Source organism: Euprymna scolopes, chromosome 36 (assembly GCF_053919585.1).
Source record: "Euprymna scolopes isolate OS-2025 chromosome 36, ASM5391958v1, whole genome shotgun sequence".
Taxonomy (NCBI): domain Eukaryota; kingdom Metazoa; phylum Mollusca; class Cephalopoda; order Sepiida; family Sepiolidae; genus Euprymna; species Euprymna scolopes.
Window position 1 is genome coordinate 30,540,863 of NC_136517.1, and position 20,000 is coordinate 30,560,862.

Consider the following 20,000-nt stretch of genomic DNA (forward strand, 5'->3'; position numbering starts at 1 on the left):
TTGTGCCTATTTCCATTCTATGGAGGCCAGGCTCGAACGCAGACCCCATAATTTTATTATACCATCCCTATTTAAGTTAAAACATACTTATCAAAGTATTCTTATGTACATCTATATCAAAAACACTTGTAAGCGTTTTTTTTAAATTTTTAAATTTGTTATTTCCATACATTGTGTACCAGGCGCGAATGCAGACCCCACAATTTTAGTGAAGCACTGTTCTGCCAGATCAAACATACCCATTCCTGTGTCTCGATACATCTTTTATCATTATATGTAATCAGTTTTCTATAATAGTCAACCATATAGGAGCCTATTCGTGACCAGACACACACAGAGACGTTCAGTTTATATATATATATATATATATATATATATATATATATATATATATATATATATATATACACACACACACACACACACACACACACACACACACACACACGCACGAAGGACGTTTCAAAAGTAATTCCATCTTTTTTTTTTTATTCCGTCCGAATGATCAGAAAGAATTGAAAATTGCTATGATGACCGAACTTGTGTAATCCTAATCTGGAAATTTCATCTCTCTGTTGCAGATATTGGCGGTGTAAGACTCTAAGAAAGCAGCCTGTCATGGACGTGATTCAAAAGCAAAGATGCGTCACCTTATTCCTCCACGCAGAATAAAATTGAACTGATCAATATTCACCGGCGCCTGTTGAACGACGCAGTTTATGTCAGCCCAGTTAATAGATGGGTGAGTCGATTTCAGAGTAGCGATAGAGATGCAAATGACAAAGGAAGGGACTCCGGATATTTACGACCGAGACATCACAAAAAAAGGGGCTGGCAAAAGTGCATTGTGAATGACGGTGTCTATTTAGAAAACTAAATTCTGGAGCATAAAAGGTTTTCGTTTATTTCGTCTAATTAACCAAGTGACACATCCCTTACTGTATATCACTCTTACCCCCCCTCTCTCTCTCTCTCTCTCTCTCTCTCTCACACACACACACACACACACACGCACACACACACACACATACACACACACACACACACACACACACACACACGCACACACCCTTTCTCTTTTCCTCTTTTTTTTTCTCGCCGCATTGTTGTTTAACTCTCCCCGCTCTTACTTCATGCGGTGCCTATCACTCTCGCTTCGTTTTCTTGGGTTTACTCTCGGCAGCCTCATAACTATCCCTTCCCTTATTTCATCCTTTAGTCCTCATATTCCATGGCTAATGTTTCTGATAAAAGTGGAAAAACTACTGTTCTCTAAGTCGGAATTTGCACATCTCACACATGTTATATGCATAAAGAAAACAACACGCTATATGCATAAAGAGAAAAAAAACACGCTATATGCATAAAGGAAAAAAAACACGCTATATACATAAAGAAAAAAAGAACACGCTATATGCATAAAGAAAAAAAACACGCTATATGCATCAAGAAAAAAAGAACACGCTATATGCATAAAGAAAAAAGAACACGCTATATGCATAAAGAAAAAAAGAACACGCTATATGCATAAAAAAAGAACACGTTATATGCCACTGAAACGTGGACTGTTTCTTTTTTATTTTTATTTTATTTTGATGGGTTATGTCTTAACTCCTTACAGCAATTGGCTACATGCCTTGTCTGACGTGATTTACATTTAAATATTCCCTTCGTGTATAGAAAGTAAATAGGGACACTAGTCGGTTTTATAAACCGCTATCAAGCGAGCCATCATTTTTTAAGTCAGTCGAGGCCCATGCAAAGGCCCCCTTTTAGTTTGCAACTTCACCGAAATGTAGGGGAGAGTGACACTTTTTTCTATTGATTGGTACACGTACTCTTGATCCTTATATTTTAATGCTGAGTGTTTAAGAAAGCGAACTCTAGTACTAGTTTTTAAGTATTTGCTTATTCGACTGAAGATTGAACCCCGATCTCCCGGACCATTAACAAAGATTTTATTAAGTATCTATATATTCATAGCGTAGTACCTTTAACGTACGTACGTACGTACGTACGTACGTGTGTCACGGTTTCAGATTATAAATTATTCACTCAGGGAATACTATTTATTAACAACAAATGATAAAATGTGATAACATACTACAAACATTAAATTAGTATATATATGCCCTAGTTTAATGTTCATAAGATGGTATTACCTTCTCTACTCCTTTTTAATAAATAGGAGCTCCCGATCACCAGAGACGCAATGTAAAAATTAAAATTAACATTTTTTAAAAACAGCAGATGTCGCTTTTGGGTCGTACGTAAAACTAAAATATACCTTCTTGGTCTTCTGGCTAGGATCTAAGGGTAGTATCTGTTCTGTCTAAAGATGGTATAATAATATCGTTGATTTTCCGTTTGCGGCCGGATTCCATACAATGAAAACATGTCACAGACTCTTATAAGCATATTGGAGATAAATCATAATAACCAGATATATTCTGACACTACGTTAATCAGATTACTTAGATAAATACTTTTACAGTTTTAACAAAAGGGCTACAATAATATCGTGGGATCTACATTTATGGTGAACGTCCACAGAATGCCCAACAGCAGTATATTACATATGACAGATGGTGCCGTGGGATTTCCGCGGGTCCCGCTAGTGTCAATAATTATCCTTAAGAAACTGTTGCACTTATTGACGCCCCTATGAAAAGAATTGCTCGCGTTGATTCTCGTACAATTCCCTTGACAAGACGCTGATGGTAATTTGATCCACGAAGACATTTAGGGACGACTTTTCTTTGAACGATGCCACCATTTTATAAATCTGCAAACACAAACATAAAAGAATATGACATAATCAAACTGGGCCTTTCTTTAATATATATATTTATATTTTTAATATGTATTTAGTTACTTATTTTCTTTCACCTTTCTTCCACTCCTTATGCATATAACGTGTTTTTGTTTATTTACACATATAATGTGTTCTTTCTTTCTTTCTTCTTCGTTCCTTTCTTTCTTAAAACATATAACGTGTTTTTTTTTCTTTTTTTACACATATAATGTGTTCTTTCTTTTTTCTTTCTTTCTTTCTTTAAACATATAACGTGTCCTTTCTTTTTTTACACATATAATGTGTTCTTTCTTTCTTCTTTCTTTCTTTCTTTCTTTAAACATATAACGTGTTCTTTCTATTTTTACACATATAACGTGTTCTTCCTTTTTTTCTTCCTTCTGTCTTTCTTTCTTTCTGTAAACATATAGCGTGTTCTTTCTTTTTTTACACATATAATGTGTTCTTCCTTTCTTTCTTTCTTTTTTCTTTTTTCCTTAAACATATAGCGTGCCCTTTCTTTTTTTTTACACATATAATGTGTTCTTCCTTCCTTTCTTCTTTCTTTCTTTCTTTCTTTCTTTCTTAAAACATATAACGTGTTTTTCTTTTTTTTACACATATAATGTGTTCTTTCTTTCTTTATTTCTTTAAATATATAACGTGTCCTTTCCTTTTTTTTACACATGCAATGTGTTCTTTCTTTCTCCTTTCTTTCTTTCTTTAAACATATAACGTGTTCTTTCTTTTTTTACATATATAATGTGTTCTTTCTTTCTTTCTTCCTTCCTTCTTTCTTTCTTCATTTAAACATATAACGTATCCTTTCCTTTTTACACATATAATGTGTTCTTTCTTTCCTTTTTTTCTTTCTTTCTTTCTTTAAACATATAACGTGTTCTTTCTTTTGTTTATTTATTTCTTTACACATATAACGTGTTCTATTTTCTTTCTTTATGCATATAACGTGTTCTTTCTTTCATGCATATAACGTGTTATTTTGCATATAGCGTGTTCTTGTTTCTTTATGCATATAGCGTGTTCTTTTTATCTTCGTGCATATAGCGTGTTCTTTTTTTTCTTTATGCATATAGCCTGTTCTTACCCTATGCATATAACATGTTGTTTCTTTCTCTTTTTATGCATATAATATTTTCATTTTTTTCTTGCTTGCTGTTTTAGATGCGTCCAAGTATGTTTGTGTCGGCAGTTTTTCCCCTGATCCGTCGCGATTAGGTTAAACATAGCTATTTCGGCGAACTACTGCATTTCAGTTGAAAAAATATCTTTTCGTTCGTCTGTCAAAGTTTGGTCTATCACGCTTAAGTTTTAAGCAACTTATTTTGGGTGGTATGTTACGCTCAAAGTATGAATAGCATTTTTCAAAGAAATCGTGCCAAACGAGGCATGAAGCCACTTGATATAAGAATTAACAAAGTACTACTTCAAGGTTAGTCAACGATAAGTGTGGTATTAATAGATTCCTACCCAGAAAAAGGGCAATTTGTCTCCCTTTGTCAGAATCATTCTATACTTTTTTGATCCCCTTATATATATATATATATATATATATATATATATATATATATATATATATATATATATATATTTGTGTGTATATTTAATATATGTATATATATATATGTGTGTGTGTGTATTTGCACGTGTGTGTGTGTATTTAATATATGTATATATATACATGTGTGTGTATTTGCACGTGTGTGTGCGTGTATGTGTGTGTGAGTGTGTGTGTGTATTTAATATATGCATATGTATGTGTGTATTTGCACTTGTGTGTGTGCGTGTGTGTGTAAGTGTGTGTATTTAATATATGTATATATATTTGTGCATTTGCACGTGTGTGGGGGCGCGCGCGCACGCGTGTGTGTGTTTCTGTGTGCCAGCTTTTTTTCTTTTCGATTGTCTATGTATATCAAACAATTCCTACAAAAACGTGACCTTTAACCCTAACCCTTAAAAAGAATTTGTGTGTGTGTAAATATATATATATATATATATATATATATATATATATATATATATATATATATGTATATATATATATATATATATATATATATATATATATATATATAGTTCGTTCAGTTTCTTTATGCATCTGTTTATCTGCATCGCCATCTGAATCTAATAAAACCTGCCGAGCAATGTTCCCTCGTGAGACCATATTTGAAGTCTCTCTTGCCTGACAATTTTATCGAAATCGATATTCTAACGAATATGCGTGCGATTGATTCTGACAATTCATCTTGATTGAAAGAATCCGTAGCGAAACGAAATCGTAAACAGACAAGAATTTGCTAGAGAAAAAAAAAAATGAACTTCAGATGCAGAACACGTGTTTGTGTTAGCACATGTGTATTTTGACAGTTGCACAAATAATAACGCACATGTTGCGAATAGAAAATAACAAGTATATGCACTCAAGCATGCATGCATATATATATATATATATATGCATATATATATATATATATATATATATTAAGTAATGTGATTTATAATTTAAAAATTAAAAAAAAATTTTTTTAATTTAAAAATCAAATTTTAATTAAATTAAAAATCAGTTTCATAAGAAGGAACAACAACAAAGTCAATTATCTGTACGATCGTTTCGGAAATCCGTGCTTTTTATTTGTGGTATACATGAAGTTATGTAGAACAATTATATATAGTTTTTTTGGTAAGCACGGTCTCCTCATCAGCAAATTTAGGAGGATTTTTATTGAATTTAAAAGACACCAAAAATAAACCTAAATTGAATTAGCCTTAGGACATTTAACTATCGAGCTTATTATATATCTAAATTACAACGAGCATTTCCTGTATTTTAATTAAACTAGTAATTTTACTATTACATTAAAATACACTTAGCTCTTTAGACTATTATTCTAATCTCCTTTAAATTATATATATATATATATATATATATATATATATATATATATATATATAAGCAGGCCGCTCGGCATTGCCCGGCAAATTCCATTTTCTTTTTTTAATTTTCACACGTTTGGAACAGATTTTATCCGGCTAAAACCAAATATAAAGTTTCCTATCGATTCGAATACCCTATATATTAAATTTCATGTCTGTAGACCAAAAACTGACAAAGGAGTTTGGTAGGCTAACATTTTTAAACAAATATATGTACACATATATAAATACGTATAGAAAGAGGTTTGTGTTTACTCTAATCTTTTTACACAAATAATATGCAAGTATTATATCATGTAGAATATCGTATGAATATAATTACACGTAATAGTTAACTAAAGATGATCATCCCATAAGAAAACCAGAAAAAACTAATAGGGAATTAAAGAAATAAAGACATTTAATTTCATGAATTAGAGAAAAATATTAGTAAAGTATATTGATTGGAGATAGGTAATTCCTGGCAACGTTAAATGATGATTCGATATACTTTTTTTTTTAAATACAGATATGAAAACTGGTAAACATAAAAATCTTTAACAAACAGAAAACAAAAAACCTTTGAAGGATAAGATGTAGGTACATTTTTTTCTCATAAATTTCCTTAAAAGCGAAATGGATTCCATATTTCTCATTGTAAAAGTGTTTTCTTCACAATGTCTGATGAGAGCCCGTTTTTGTGTAAATTTTCGAACGATATAGGGTTTGAATTTGTCCGAATAGTGTTGAACCAATTGTAACGAACAATGAAATACGCTATTTGTTGCTATCAATCCATCTTTGATGTCTTCATCTAGTTAACCCCCCTTATATATATATATATATATATATATATATATATATATATATATATATATATATATATATATATATATATATACTAGCAAAAGTACCAATCGTTGACTAGGTTCAAAAACAGCCTACAGAAAATGGACTCTGATTTATTAAAGTATGATAGGTTATGTAAAGGAAGGGTTGTAAAGAGATAGCTTCGAACTTGGGGGTATCAAAACCAAAGCAAAATATGATGAAAGTAAAAATAAAATAGATAAACCCCATAATTTATTATACCATACCTGTTCACACTGAAACACTTCTCACAATATTCTGTGGATCTATATTAAAACACCTTGTTAAACTTTGTGACATATTTCCATTCTATAGAGGTCAGGTGCGAACGAACATCCAATAATTTTATTATACCATATTTCTTCAAACTGAAACATAATTGTCAAAGTATACTTACGCAGATAGATATGAACAGTCTTTATTAAAGTTTGTGCCTATTTCCATTCCATGGAGGCCAGGCTCGAACGCAGATCCCACAATTTTATTATACCATCCCTATTTAAGTTAAACCATACTTATCAAAGTATTCTTTTGTACATCTATATCAAAACCACTTGTAAACGTTTTTTTTTTTTAATTTTTAAATTCTTTATTTTCATACTTTGTGGACCAGGCACGAACGCAGACCCCACAATTTTAATGAATCATCATTATGCCAGATCAAACATATCCATTCCTGTGTCTCGATACATCTTCTATCATTATATGTGATCAGTTTTCTATAATAGTCAACCATAAAGGAGCCTTTTTGTGACCACACAAACACACACACACACATACACACACACACACACACACACACACACACACACACACACACACACACACACACACACACACACAGGCATTCAGCTTTATATTATATTACATTATATTATATTATATTATTATATTATATATATATATATATATATATATATATATATATATATATATATATATAGAGAGAGAGAGAGAGAGATACAAAATTTCCGTGGATTTTCTTTCATATTTCTATATCGTGTTGGCCATCCGACTTAGGTTAGGTTAGTTAAGTCCAGAAGTGAGAGAAAATTAAAATACAAGGGAAAGTGATAAAGAAGTGTTTGTGTGCGTATATATATATATATATATATATATATATATATATATATATATATATATATATATATGAAAAGGAAAATCAACGTTTCATTCCTATTTCAGGGAACATCATCAAGATTGAGTTTAAAAAATGCTGTGCAAAAAGGTTACAGACCACGTTCAATGTGTTTTAACTCAATCCTGATGATGTCCTATGAAATAGAGACGAAACGTTGATTACCATTGATCTATTTTAGGTTTTCCTTTTCATTCTCACAACGACAACTATCGTATGTATTTTTATTTTTTCATACATATATATAGATATATATATATATATATGTGTGTGTTTGTGTGTATGTGTGTGTGTGTGTGGGCCTGTGTGTCTATATATATATATATATATATATATATAATATTTATTTTTCTACTATAATAATTAAACTAGCAGCTAGCAGGACGCCCGTTGATTCCCGGTCGTAAAATACGCATAATCATTATATTTTAATTCATGTAGAAACTTGGACATGTTCGTGTGAATATTGTGTTTTTCCTTAACAGTTCTCTTCTTGTAAAAAAAAAAAAATACTTGAGCTGAGATCGAAACCAAAACCTAAAGATTTTTGACCCGTTAAGCGGCTGTTTCCGGACGGACACCGATTAAAAAGTTTACCACATGTTTGAATACCCTATATACCAAATTTCAAGTCCCTAGATCAAAGATTCGTTGAGTATATATATTGAGCCTTGTCCCTCCTCCCACACATTGTCACTTTTATAGATATATATAGATTAGTGATGAGATTTTTCCAATACTTTTTCCAGATTTTAATGCAATTATCTACTTTATTGTAAATTCCCGATTCCGATACAATTTCTGATTCCGATTACAATTCGTTAGTATTATAAGTATCTGGAGGATTAAATGCTAGACCCACCTCATTAAAAAATGGCAAGGTAACAGTTTTTACCAATTTTGTAAGAAAATCTAATTAATGATTGTTTTAACATGTTTGCCAATTTTTTTTTTTTTAATCTGTGAAAGGGTTGCGAAGTACAAGTTGTTCAGTATCTGTTTTCAATCAGTTCGACCTAATTGTTTTCGTTTAAAGGCGCCGAAGTGCAAGCGTACACACGTGGCAGCCATGTTCGATTTGAGCGACGTTTGACATGAACGAATTAGATGAACGGGAAGTTTAGCTACGCATTTTCTAGTTTAGACAGTCGTCGATATCAATCACCATATCTCTATATAAAAAAAGAACCTATTCAGACGCAGATTTTGAAAAAGAAATATGTTAAGTACATATAGAACTAGAAGAATACCCGTCCCAGGACGGGTAAAATTAATTTCAAAACAAAACAAAACAGTTCTATTACAAAGACAAAATAAATAAATAAATAAATAAAATTTAATAGTATTAAATATTTTTGGAGTTTACAATCTTTTTTCATATTATTATTAAGTATCCGTATAAAATATGATAAAAAGAGCTTAGGAATCAGTAGTTTGTTGTCCATAATATCTTAAAAATTAAAAATAGAATTCAAATCTATTACAAATTCACTCAAAACATTTCAATACCTCAGGCGTTTGCATAAAAAGAAAAAGAAAAACTAATAAAATCTTATGATTGTGAATTAATTCCATCTTTTGGTTTTGGTAAAGATTACTAATGATATATATATATATATATATATATATATATATATATATATATATATATATATATATATATATATATATATATATATATATAATTTGAGTTTGCTATTTTTTCAAAAGTAGGGTAACCAGTGAAATATAACGAAGTTAATACAAGAGTGCTCAATACGAAAGTAGAGCAAGTTACGTTTTCAATTTGTCTCTACATAAGCAGCAATTCGTTGCTACACAGTCATGCGCATGTTTCGATCTTCTAGTATTCAGTAATTAGAGACCTCTTCAAGCAACAACGCTAATATTTCAAAAGTGGAATTCTTAATGGAAAACGAAAATCAACTTACGGCAAAAGAAGTTTCTTTTTTATAAACAGGTCATGGGGGTGAATTTAAGCTGTGCGGAGAAAAGGGTTGATTGGGTGTGGATTTGTTAGTTTATTTATTTTCATAATTGTTTGTTTACTTATATATATATATATATATATATATATATATATATATATATATATATATATATATATAAAGTTTATTTATACAAAGATTAATGGCTACATATGTGCATACATGTTTCCGTAATCACTCGTGATAAGGGAGATTACGTCTTCAGGCCATGAATTATCTTCCAAAATCACCCGTACTAAGGGAGATTACGTCATCAGGCCATGAATTATCTTCGAAAACTCTTTCGAGTTTTCGAAGATAATTCATGGCCTGAAGACGTAAACTCCCTTAGCATGAGTGATTACAGAAACATGTATGCACATATGTACTCATTAATGTTTGTATAAATAAACTTAATATACCGGCTCTGATTACTGATTGAGCACTTTTTAGGTAGACACATGTTGTTTCATTGGATGTACCTCTAGGAAACTAAACTCCACCGCCATAATATATATATATATATATATATATATATATATATATATATATATATGTATGTATGTATGAGGGCCTAAGCTTCTCTGGAGGTTTCTGTCAGGGATGTCTCACCCTTTATCTTTGATTAAACGAACCTTGGCCCACAAGGTAGTGGAGGCCCAGTTATTCGGCGCAGCACTTCTTCGTGGCAGTGGTCACGACGTGCACGTGGGGTTTATTAGTCTGAGAGAAGCAGCGTATGACGGTAAGACATCATTGTACGTTTAACACACGTCTACACCAGACCTTGACCATGACCCACCGGCGTCTGGAGTATGCTCTGGTGCCCAACGACCTTAGTTCCAGATCGAATAGCATAGTGGGAGGGCTCACGTAAGCCGTGGTAAAGGCAACCTCTCAAGGAGAAGGAAAGCTCTGACATAAAACCTGCGGCGACTGCTGCTTCCAATGATGTTGACTTGTTCTTCTTTTTGGTTCAATCTGGCAGTTGTTTAGAGAGTGGAACTGTCTCGGTGGAAAGTATTTCCTCACTATAAAAACCTTCAAGCACAGGCATTACTTGATATGCAATGGAAAAACACATTTTGCAATCAGTGTGTATCTCGATAACAAATAGGCTGGCTGTAGCCTAAAATGGCAAAACATTCAATGAAGTTGGCAAATGTAGTCATATGTTTCTGTATATATATATATAAATATATATATATATATATATATGTGTGTGTGTGTGTGTGTGTGTGTGTGTGTGTGGTGTGTGTGTGTGTGTGTGCGCCTGTATTTTTTATATGCTATATCAAATAATAGCAATATTCGAAAACGAATTTTCTGCCATCATATATAATGTGTGTGTGTGTGCGTGCGTGCGTATGTATGTGTGTGTATGTATTTTGGCAGCAAGTCGTTATCAAGGCACATTTGAATAACTATGAGAGAGTTTGGGTTCTTTATTTTCCTGTTAATTTTCTCGATCTTCCAAACATTTTCCTCGTTTCAGGTGGTAACTTGTGTATGAATAAAAAATTATATATATATATGTGTGTGTGTGTGTGTGTTAGTGTGTGTGTGTGTGCGTGTGTATGTGTGTGTGTGTATTATCTGAAGTAATAGTTTTCCAGACGTTAAGTAACCAATGAAGTATAACGAGGTTAATACAAGAGTTCTCAATACTCCACTAGAGCAGAGTATGCACTTTATTTACAAACTTTGCTTTCGTATAATCTGTATGATCTGAAGAGATCTCTTGTTACTAGTAATTAGTTTATTTGTCCCACTGACATTGGTATTTAAAGCCTACTTTCTATTTTAAAAATGAATACAATTTGTCATATTTTAGGTCGTAAATATACAAGCGACTAATTTGCATTTTTATTTAAAAGTCGATCTATTAATTTTATATACATTCATATGTTAATTTGTTTGATATGCATGTGTCGTTAGCTCACGTGGTAGCGAATATCGCGAAAGAGCTAAATAATTTGATTTCAATTCTAGCTGCTTGTACTCAAGTCATATTAAAAAAAACAGTATATATATATATATATATATATATATATATATATATATATATATATATATATATATATATATATATATATATATATAATATCGGCGTTTGTGTATGTACGAGACTTGAATATCCAATAGAATTCTTTTATCGACCGAGAAAGATGTTTTTTGTTTGTTTGTTTTTGCTACAATAAAAAGCAAACCTTGTTTTCATTTCTTTTGTTAATAGTTCGTTACGTCTGTTGAGGTATTTTCACGTTCCCTCTTTCCCCGATTCCTTTCTCTCTCTTAATCTTTCTCTCACTATCGTACTCTCTCTATTTATCTACATGTCTATAGGCACTGCTTCTCCCACATCACTTTATGCCTGCGAATTGCCATCTTTCGGGCACTTTTTGACTCTTCCTCTACGATTTCTCCTTTATCACAATACTCGCCATGATCGTCTCCCTGTTATTCGCTTCTGCCCTCTTCATTTCTTCTTCTTCTTCTTCTTCTTCTTCTTCTTCTTCTTCTTCTTCTTCTTCTTCTTCGTCTTCTTCTTCTTCTTCTTCTTCTTTGTCTTCTTCTTCTTCTTCTTCTTCTTCTTCTTCTTCTTCTTCTTCTTCTTCTTCTTATTATTATTATTATTATTATTATTATTATTATTCATCTTCTCCCTCTTCTTCACATCCTCCTCTTCCTCCTGCTCCGCCTTCGTCTTCTTATTAATATTACTTTTGATTTTTTTGTTTATATACTTCTTCATCTTCTTCTCTACCATCTACTGTTCACCTTTTTTTTTAGCGCCTAAATTTTCTTCCTTTTCTTATTTTTGTTTATTATCTCCTTGCTTGTCTTATATCCCCCCCTTCTCCACCATCTTTACTTCTTTATTCTCTTTCTTCGTTTTCTTTTTCCTTCGCCTTTCATTTGGTTTCCGCGCTTCCTCTTTTATCCCTCTTCTTTTTCTGCTTCATCTTTTTCTTCTCTAATCTTTCTTTTGTTTGTAATTCTTCTCCTCCCCCCCTTCTTCTTCTTCCATTGTTTTAAAATACAGTCCCTTTCTTTCCCTCTCTTCGGTCTCTACTACTTTCAGCATCGAATCGGATTTCTTAGAAGAAATTCTGCCGACACGAAAACCAACGAAGCCCTTGATCCATTTTCGCCTTTTCGCAGATCGTGTCTTTCTGATTTTCAAGACGTGACTCTTCCCCGATCCCGACCCGGCATACAGTTGATCTTCACATGCCCTCTCCCTAACCATCATGCCATTAAAACCAAACACCAGACATTCTTTATGCCAGTGTTGATTTTTGTAACATTACGTTTTCATTCTCCACTAAACGTTCGCCCAGTATCACTCTTTTTATATCATTATTTAAAAAGGAAGGTGACTGTGGCCAAGTAGTTAACTACACTGACTGACGAACTAGGCGATCCAAGTTCGAATCCCGTTCGTTCCACAAATAATCATTTTCACTTGATATGTTTGCAACCTTCTTGTCGTCCTTCTCGTAATTATTCGATGTATTGCTAGAAATAATTTTGACAAAAAAAATGAAATATCGGGGAAACCAATGCCAACAATAGAATCTTCGGATTCATACTATATTACGATGATGATTATACAGACTAAATAGCATATGCGTTTTGGCGGGGATCAAAGTGGAGTACATGTTCTGACATCACACTTTATCTGTTCTGTCTTTCTCTCAGAGAAGAAATCTTTGTAGACTGCGGCAATTTAAATTTTTGTCCCGGTTCAGAACCGCTTTTTTGAAAACTGGATTTTCCACACGTTCAAAATAAATTTGTTGTCAAATTCTGATCTCGTGCTGGACATGTGCGTGCACACCTAAAATTAAAAACAAAACAACAAAAAAAGAACAATGAACAATGAAAATAAATATGGACACTACAATCGAATATGTGGTAACCAGACTTAGTTTGGATGTCGAATATTAGGAGTTCTTTTGATGGCTTCATTTTTGTATCTTTTTTTTTTTTTTTACTCAAATTTCATTTATATAAAAATAAAAACATTAAACTTTCCAACAGATTTTAACGGCTATTGCAAAAATGGCAACATTGTCGAAACGTCAAAGCTCTATTTGTTTACACAAAGAACTTAGCATTATAGGCTTGTCGCAGTTTGTTATTTCCCTTTGGGTATATATATATATATATATATATATATATATATATATATATATATATATATATATATATATATATATATATATATATATATATATATATATACACCGTATTAACAAAAACCAAGACTTCAAAAAAGAATTGATAGCAGCAAAAAGTGTATTTCATTGAAATCTTGGTTTTTATTAATACAGTATATTAATGCTCAATTATGAAATATGATAATTTTTTAGCTTACAATTTAAGTCATCTCTCTTTGGCTTAAAATTCATTGGTATATGAAAATTTACTGAATTATACAAATCCAGTAAAATTTGGAATATTACAAACGAGTATATATATATATATATATATATATATATATATATATATATATATATATATATATATATATATATATATATATATAGTCATCCGGATACAGTACTGTTTCGCTGTTTCACAGTTCATCAGTGCGGCTAGACAAGCAACTACCTCAAGCCAGGATCGAAACACGACCGCCCATATGACAGTCGGGGCTTCTATCTGTAGCGCTATTCAGCTACTGCTATGCGGGCAGTGAATTAACAATGTTTTGACAAGAGAGAGAGAGAGAGAGAGAGAGAGAGAGAGACAGATGCTGCAAAGAAGAACAAATGGTTGGGGTTTGGGGGTCAATCAAATTACAGATAGCAATTCACCAATACAAGTATAACTGCATGATCTGAAAGGTGATTTGTAGAGATAGGGAGGAGAACGTTGCTGTTTTCGAGCGATAGAGAGAACCTACTTTACGAGAAGCAGAAAGAGCAAAACGAGTTGTCGGTTTCGAATAGTGAGGAGGAAGTGATTTTTTAGAAAGAGATCATCTTGGAAATGACGCTCGTTTAATCAAAAAAAATTGTATGGATTTGACAATCAGTTTTCCCTGGCAAAAGACAATTAGTCTACGTATGATGCATTGCGTTGTTTTTCGTATATTTGATGAGCTTATTTCAAATACGCGTATTACGGAATGAAACCGAACAGCTAGCACATTTATGTATGAAAGGGACTTTCAAGTTATGATTTTTTTTTTTAGATGAGGTCTGATTGTTTATATTATTTGTATTTGTAGGACTATTGTTCTCATCTTGAGTGTTATTGGTGAAACGGTTCGGTCGGATTGGCCTTCGACCTTCCTACAAACAACATGCCTGAGGACGGTCGAAGGTCAATCCAACTGAAACGTTGCACAAATATCACTCGAGATGAGAATAATAGTCCGATCAATACGAATAATATAAAAGAAACTTTGTCTGTGTGTTTGTGTGTCTGCGAGTTCGTTCCCTTTGGACTCCAAAACGGCTGGGTCGATTTATTTATTTATTTACTTATTTTAATTTCACACAGATGTGACTTATGTGTCTAGGCGTGTTCTTAAAAAGGTTTTGTACCGAATGCCTTCCATAATTATCGAAAATGGATAATCGAAAAAAAAAAAAAAACATTAGAGATGGAACAGTCCGATTTTGACGAAAGTTATCACTTTTGCACAATCAAACATCACAAGTGCATTTAAGAACTTTTATCAGCCAACAAACAAATATGGCCGGTGTATAAAATCAACAGTATGTTCTTTTATATGATAGGGGCGCGTTTGAAATCAATGTTTCTGTTTGGAGCACAATTGAACCATTATACTTGATTTTAAACTTTTATTAAAATCATTATCACCACACAAGTAGAAAGGCCAGGCATACAAAATATACAGTAGGTTCTTTGATATCGCAGATATGGCGAAATGAATGTTTGTGTTTAGAGCACAATTGATGCATGATCTTCGACTTTTTCATTTTAAACCTTGATTCTAGCCATTATATATATATATATTTTTTTTACACAGTGATCACCACTTATCAAGGCCCGGAAGCCACTCAGGGATAAGGGTTATTGCAAGTACATATATACAAATAACTTTATCAAATCAAGAGTAGATTCTCTACAGTGCAATGTTTTATGGACTAAGTCCGTGCAGGGAGGAGTGTGAAGCTTCCTCTCGGTACACCATGATGGGTCCCCAACTAGAGCAGGCAATCAACTGATTTAATTGAAAAATAAGCGATTTCGATGACAACAAAATATGTGAGGATGAAATATCCGTTGATTTTTATTAAATCCCGGGCAACGCCGGATCTCCCATCAGTTATAAATATTTAAAAAAAAGCGCAATAGAGTGAATAATGGAGTGACATGCATAAATAAAAGACTCGAGGGACCCGTGGAAAGTACACAGTTATATTATATCTAAAGTGCTTTAAAATATTTCCATTTTATGTACGTTTGGTGCAAGCGAATACCCCACGATATTTTCGTAGCAACTTTGTTCAAAGTGAGACATACGAGAGCGTTTCAAAAGTAATGCCTCCTAATTTTTATTCCACCCAAATAGATCAGAGAGGGGTTGCAAATTGCATTGTTATGATGACTGAACCTCTGCATTCATCACCTGGCAGTGCCATCTCTCTTTCGCAAATATTGACTCTAAGAAAACAACCACTCTCATTGACACACGTCAAAAGCAGAGATGCGGCATTGAATTCCTGGCAAACGAAATGGTGGAGACTATGTAGAAAAATAAATTCTGGACACAAAAGCTCGCTCGTTTTAATGGTACCACCCCCGTCTTCGTAGTTCTTAAACGTTTAAGTTAAAAAAGAAGCCTTTATTTTTGGAACCGATCCTGTATATCCTTCATCATATATTTCTGCTGTTCTTAAAATATGCCCAGTGTATGGACGTCCGGTGCGAATGCAGACCACACGATATTATTGTAGCGCTTTTGTTCAATGAGAAACATACTTATCTAACAACTCTAGTTTATAAAATTCCACAATGTATCAGAGTATATCTATATCCAAAAATGTGGTACACGTTTATGACATATTTCCATTCTATAAATATCCAGCACGAACGCAAACCCCACGATATTATTTTATTACCTTTGGACAGTATAGGTACTATAGTTTAAAGCTAAACCAGAAGCAAAGAACGTGTCTAATAATTAATATTTATAAAACTAAATACATCTTTTATTGTTTGACTGAAGACACACGCAACAAAAATTAAAAAAAAAAATAACACGGAGCTATAAAACCTGATACAGTAATATGGTGCAAGGAGGAGAAAGGAGCAACCTTAGTAAACAAATGAACACATATCTAAAGAAATGGAAGAAACACTAGAAGACGACCTCCAATCTGTAGTGGAATGGGGACAAAAGTGGATGGTCACATTCAATGCTGCCAACACTAAACTTGTTTCCTTCAATAACTACAAGAAACCTTCTCTACCACCAATAGCAATGGCCAAAGACTCTTTATCTGAAAGTAAACTCCTCGGCCTAACTTTCACAGAAAACATGAGTTGGAAAAATTACATTGAGAGCATTGCCAGGACCGCTGCAAAAAAAGGGAGGTTCTCTCTACCGTGCTAGAAAGCTACTAACGCCCGGAAGTATCCTGTACCTCTATAAGGCCACCATTCGCCCATGTATGGAGTATTGTTGTCATATTTGGGCTGGTGCATCTGTTACTTGTCTCTCACTCCTAGACAAGGTTCAAAAGAGAGTCGCCAACCTGATAGGTTCTGAACTGTCTTATAAGCTTCAGCCTCTGTCCCATCGACGAAATGTAGCATCGCTCTGCTTATTCTACAAGTACTTTAATGGTGAATGCTCCGACGAGCTGCAAGCACTTGTACCCCTTCGACGTAAATACCCCTGACAAACCTGGCAAGCAGCTAAATCCCACCCCTTCACAGTTGAGATCCCTAGATGTAAGAAAGCCTTTTACTCCAGTAGTTTCTTCCCCGGAGCCGCTAGACTTTGGAATTCCCTTCCGGGTTCCTGCTTCCCCAACGGTACTGACATGCAGAAGTTCAAGTGTAACAGGAACTGACATCTTGCTGCCCAACTTCCCACATAGTACCCCTGTAGCTTAGGCCCCTGATAGTAGCCCCCTACATTAAAGTGGCAATGTGCCTTGTTTGGAGTGAAAAAATGTAATTAAATATAAAAGTAAAAGTTAATTCCCCCAGTAATGCTAGGTACAACAGAGCTGACAGAGAAAAACTAGCGAAATACCAAGATCTCCATCATTCCAGTAATTATAGAAGAAACTGGACTCATGGAATTTCAAAAACTGGCAAATACACCCGATGAACTAAGTGCAAGAGAGATTCAAACATTTGCACTTAAAAAGAACGGAGAGAATCTTAAAAAGATCTCTCGGTTGGAATATATGAGATAGTGGGTTAATAGCGGGTTGGATGTCCCATATCCAACTTGAACAACCAGAGAAAAAAAAAGAAGAAAAGAAATGCCTACTAGATACTCCCATCGAGTGTCTAAGGTCCCTTTTGTATAGGGATTTGCCAGAACAACATCTTACGGGGATACTTTCTCCTAAAAGTGAACCCTGACTAAATATTCAGAATCACGTTGTATTCGCTTCCCAAATCAAACGTCCTCGCTATGACTAACTCACAGAGGCATATTCAAGGAATGGTGCATCTTCTTCAAGAGAGAATGGCTTTAGTAACAGCATGAAATTGGATAATCCACCAGACAAGACGAATTCTAGTCCTGTAATCCAGTAAAACCAAGAAACAACAAGAAAGATACAACATATTTAAACAATCAATAGGCAAGAGGAAAATTAATATTCTTAACTTTTTCACTAATTCAACATTTGAGACGTAAAGGAGAACTTTAATGCAATATTCGAATATCCGTGTATCTCATATAGAAATCAAGTGTTAACCCCTTTCCTAGGGGTTAACACTTGAATTTTGAAAACTTAAATTGAAGTTAAATGAAACACACACACACACACACACACACACACACACACACACACACACACACACACATATATATATATACATATATATATATATGTATATGTATATATATAGTCCAAGTTAAAGGTATTCAGGATATAAAACTCATGAATTAAAACCAGGCTATTAAGAGTGCTACAATAAAAAGAACAAAAACAAAATATAATATTTTTTATTTATGTAGACAAATATTTTTTATTTATATAGACAAATATTTTTATTTATATAGACAAATATTACATAATCGCTACATTGAACATACTAATGTTTCTCACAAATTGGTTTACAAGAAAACAAGTCACTTGTCAGGCGACGTAAAAAAGTTTATTTGACACCGAAAGCATCTGGTTCAAAAAAAAAAAAAATTTTTTAATATATATATATATATATATATATATATATATATATATATATATATATAATATGTCATCTACATACAATATTGTTTTGCTGTTTCACAGCTCATAAGTGCAGCTAGACAGGCAACTACCTCAAGGCAGGATTGATAATATATATATATATATATATATATATATATATATATATATATATATATATATATATACACACACACCCATACTTATACATTCATATACATATACCCGCATACATATATATATATATATATATATATATATATATATATATATATATATACATATACACACATACATTTACACATATACATATATATATATGTACGTATACATAATGTTTGTGTGTGCGTGTGTGCGTGTGTGTGTGTGTGTGATTTACGTATATAGAGGCATCTTATTAATTATTTTATATCTCCGTATCATTATTTTTATATAGTCTGTTTCCTCCTTTTTCTCTCTTCCTCTCGTCTTTTCCAATTGTTCATATCCCACCCTTTCCCGTTTACGGTAAGTGAATCAAATTGTAATTACCTACCATCATACCCCCTCCCCGCGCTAGGATGGCGCGACAAAGCTGTAAGGGTTTATGGGTTACAATCGATAAACGGCAGAGTCTTATGCGCGATATCTATTTATTACTATGACAATAGGTAAGAAAAAAAAAAAAAAAGAAAAGAAAAAAGAAAATGCCCGTAAAGAGAAAGTTGATTATGGGCGGGGTGTTTTAGCTTAGATTTGATGGGCGTGGTATCATGCCACGCCTACTAAGGCGCGTTGCACTCGATCGATGATAGCGGGAAAATGTTGAATACAAATGCGTTAAAAATTCAATGCAATTTTCGTATAAGTACAATACATATATCATTCAGCCTTCTCTCTCGATCTCACCCCTCTCTGTCTCTTTCTCTTTCTCT

General features: G+C 33.0%; 1 protein-coding gene across 1 annotated transcript in view; it reads left to right on the forward strand.

Moving 5' to 3' along the window:
• Positions 1-20,000, forward strand: part of LOC145260404 (LIM domain only protein 3-like) — a 191,381-nt gene that overhangs the window by 30,541 nt on the left and 140,840 nt on the right. The gene's annotated exons all lie outside the window — the stretch shown is intronic.